The 3,948-nt window shown below is 47.6% G+C and overlaps 1 non-coding gene across 1 annotated transcript; it reads left to right on the top strand.

Moving 5' to 3' along the window:
* On the top strand, positions 1–73 carry trnav-aac (transfer RNA valine (anticodon AAC)). Its single transcript has one exon. It is a non-coding gene; the product is annotated as a tRNA-Val (tRNA).
* Positions 74–3,948: the final 3,875 nt, after the last annotated feature.

Below are 3,948 nucleotides of genomic sequence, written 5' to 3'. Positions count from 1 at the left end.
GTTTCCATAGTGTAGTGGTTATCACGTTCGCCTAACACGCGAAAGGTCCCTGGTTCGAGACCGGGTGGAAACAGCTGTTCTTGCTTGTCAGGCAGCTGTTGTACGTGGTGTGCTGGTGATGCAGTGAATTTTACCATAGCTTAGTGGTGTGCATGTGCACCTCATTTGTGAAAGGTTCCTTGTTCAAATCTTAGTATGAGCAAGGACTGGTTATTGTTATTATTATTTTTAAAATTAATTTGCCTTGAAAAACAGCTTCGATAAAAACCTTCTCCCCTGCTCGGACACCGTGAATAGTTCTTCCAGTGAAGTGAGAATCAGGATCAAAAGGCTGCGTGTGAAGATTCTCAACTTTTGTGTGTGTGTGTGTGTGTGTGCGTGTGTGTGTGTGTGTATCTTGAAAACTGCGTTCCGTTTGTCTCAAAAATAAATGCGCTGATCTACAAATGCACCATCAACAATGCACAGCACAATTGAATATTTACAAATGCTAAGTTATGATAAATGCACACCATCCATCCAGCCATCCATCCATTTTCTACCGCTTATCCGAGGTCAGGTCGCGGGGGCAGTAGCTTTAGCAGGGACGCCCAGACTTTCTTCTCCCCAGCCACTTCATCCAGCTCATTGCCACGCCAGCCGAAGGATGTACTCTCTCCAGGGTGTCCTTGGTCGTCCCCTGGTTCTCCTCCCGGTGGGACATGCCCGGAACATCCCAGGGACCGAACAGCCGTATCAGGGGATTCAGTACCCCATACTCCCGAAGCCTTACCAGGGAGGCGTCCGCGACGCATCCGAATCAGATGCCCCAGCCACTTCATCTGGCTCCTCTCGATGTGGAGGAGCAGCGGCTCTACTCTATCTCACCCTATCTCTAAGGGAGAGCCCGGATACCCTGTGGAGGAAACTCATTACGGCCGCTTGTATCAGGAATCTTGTTCTTTCGGTCACGACCCACAGCTCGTGACCATAGGTGAGGGTGGGAACGTAGATCGACCGGTAAATCGAGAGCTTCGCCTTTCGGCTTAGCTCCTTCTTTACCACAATGGATCGATACAAAGTCCGCATCACTGCAGACGCTGCACCGATCCACCTGTCGATCTCACATTCCATTCTTCCCTGCCACTGATACGGGCTGTTCGGTCCCTGTATGACCAGAGTCAGAGTTTGGTCCGCATATCCGGCAGTAAGTCGGACTCGTTTCCGGTGAGGGTTGGACTCCGCCAAGGCTGCCCTTTGTCACTGATTCTGTTCATAACTTTTATGGACAGAATTTCTCGGTGCAGCGGAGCCGTAGAGGGGGTCCGGTTTGGTGGCCTCAGTATTGCATCTCTGCTTTTTGCAGATGATGTGGTTCTGTTGGGTTCATCAAGCCGTGATCTCCAACTCTCACTGGAGCGGTTCGCAGCTGAGTGTGAAGCGGCTGGGATGAGAATCAGCACCTCCAAATCTGAGACCATGGTCCTCAGTCGGAAAAAGGTGGCGTCCCCTCTCCGGGTCGGGGATGAGATCCTGCCCCAAGTGGAGAAGTTCAAGTATCTTGGGGTCTTGTTCACGAGTGAGGGAAGAATGGAACTTGAGCTCGACAGGTGGATCGGTGCAGCCTCTGCAGTGATGCGGACTTTGTATCGATCCGTTGTGGTAAAGATGTCATGAACGGAACAAACCATAGGACCCAAAAATGCACGACTCCAAAAAAAATTGATAGTTTCAAAAAAAGAGGTTTAATATACAGGCAGAGGTCGGAACACAGGCAGGCAATCCAAAAAAGGCTACAGTATCCAAAAACATGAGGCACAAAGGCGAGGTCGATAATCGGAACAGGGTCTAGTCTTACTGTGAGTCTTTGACGTGGAAACAAGGAATGCTGGAACGTGACGACAACGTACAACTCCCCCTCCGACGAGACGACAACAGCCGCCTCATAGAGAAGACAGGCCCTCCATCCACGAACCGGGGATGAGGAGGGGGCCTGGAAGGCGGGACCAGAGGGGACTCCCGGGCGGGCTTGAGCAGGCTGACGTGAAAAGTAGGGTAGACCTGCATCGACTTAGGGAGCCTAAGCTTCACGGTGACAGGGTTGATTATCTTTGTGATGGGGAAGGGCCCAATGAACCTGGGAGCGAGCTTCCGGGACTCCACCTGGAGTGGAATATGCTTGGTGGAGAGCCAAACTCGCTTACACACTTTGTAGTTCGGGGCCGGTGTCCTCCTACGGTCAGCTGCGGTCTTGTAAGACCGTCCCTGGCGCAGCAGCATCTGGTGGGCTCGCTCCCAGGTCCTCCTGCAGCGTCTCACCAATGTCAATGCCACTGGAACTGTGGACTCTGGGGCTGTGGCAGGAAATAGAGATGGTTGGTAACCATGCACAACGTGAAAAGGCGATAGACCAGTGGATGGAGAGGGGAGGGAATTGTGAGAGAACTCGACCCAAACCAGCTTCTGAGACCAGGATTGTGGCTCCTGTGAAGCGAGACATCGGAGCCCAGTCTCCAGGTCCTGGTTCAGCCTCTTGGTTTGTCCGTTGGTTTCAGGATGAAACCCAGATGACAGACTGACGGTAGCACCCATTACACTGCAAAACTCCTTCCAAAATCGTGAAATGAATTGGGGGCCCCTATCAGATACCACATTCTTGGGAAAACCATGAAACTTGAATACCTGGATAATTTTGCCTCTGCCAGGATAAATCTCTTTTTTGTCAAGTATGTCCAAAACACACAAGGAATTTGTTTACGGTAGTTGGAGCCGCTCTAGTACAACAGACAGTCAATTTACAGAACACTTTGGAGACATAAAGACATTGACAAAAAACAATTGTGCAAAAAGATGCAGTCCTCTAGCAGCAGTTTGAATGACTAATATCGCAATAGTCCGGTGCAAAGATCATTGTGCAAAGGGCGCTGAGACTTCAAGGATTGTATGCGGTTTAAAGTGACGAGTAGTGCGATAATCTGGGACAATGGTTGTGCAAATGTTGCAGATGCTCCTCAATCAGTGTGCAAATGGAATAATACAATCTTGTGATAATTATGCCGGAACTATGCGCAACAAAGGCCTGGGACCCATGCAAACAACACAATCTTTTCTCGCTACATTTGCTGCTTGTTCCATCAATAGTAACCAATTGTTATTTTGTCCTGAAACTCCTGTGACAACAAGGAACCAATCATCAGTAGTTATGTTGTTAACCATTAAAATTTGTCTACCTTTCTTTGAAGTTTTCAATGGCATTTTTGGTTTAACACGGTTCCTATAACACAATACTACTTGGAAGTGGGGATCTTTTCCACCAGAATAGGCCCACAAGCTCACTATCAAACACTTTGGGTGACTTGATTTGTATTTCAATATTAAACTATGGGCCGTTTTGCTTATGTTAAACTTCTTTCTTTGTTCTTTTGCTGTTCTTTTTGACCAACTGGACCAATCATAACCTGTTTCACCAATAAGGTGTTTCCATTCAAAACCTATAGTTGCATACCAGTCATATCTAAATCCCCAATTCTGCCCATTCTCTTGAGCATCATTGGTGCGAGCCGCATATGGAATTATGATTAAAGCAGCTTGATTTTGGGGGCACAAAATATTAAACCGTTTTGCCGCGTTTGGAGGCCATGTCCACAATTTTGATCATCAGCTGTACTCCTTTTGATACGAGTTAATGATTCAAAATTTTTTTTTTAATTATTATTGGGTTCGTCATATTGGTCCAGTTGGTAGGTGATTTTCTATCTAAAAAATGGGTTTTATCATTGAGGGTGGGACGTCCCATGTACCACAAAAACAAAACCAACATCTTAGTAGCCAAAGTTGCTACGTAACAACTTAGCGAATCTCATAACCAACGTGGGTGTGCCTTTCTGCTGAGTTCTCACTAAAAGGGTTGGTGTCTTTTTTCTTCACTGACCAGCAAGCGTTTTCAGAATCTGCACATCTGCTCCTGCT

Source organism: Phyllopteryx taeniolatus, unplaced genomic scaffold (assembly GCF_024500385.1).
Source record: "Phyllopteryx taeniolatus isolate TA_2022b unplaced genomic scaffold, UOR_Ptae_1.2 contig_67, whole genome shotgun sequence".
Lineage (NCBI taxonomy): Eukaryota > Metazoa > Chordata > Actinopteri > Syngnathiformes > Syngnathidae > Phyllopteryx > Phyllopteryx taeniolatus.
Note: the sequence above shows the minus strand (reverse complement) of the source record. Positions and strands in the feature narration are given on the sequence as shown.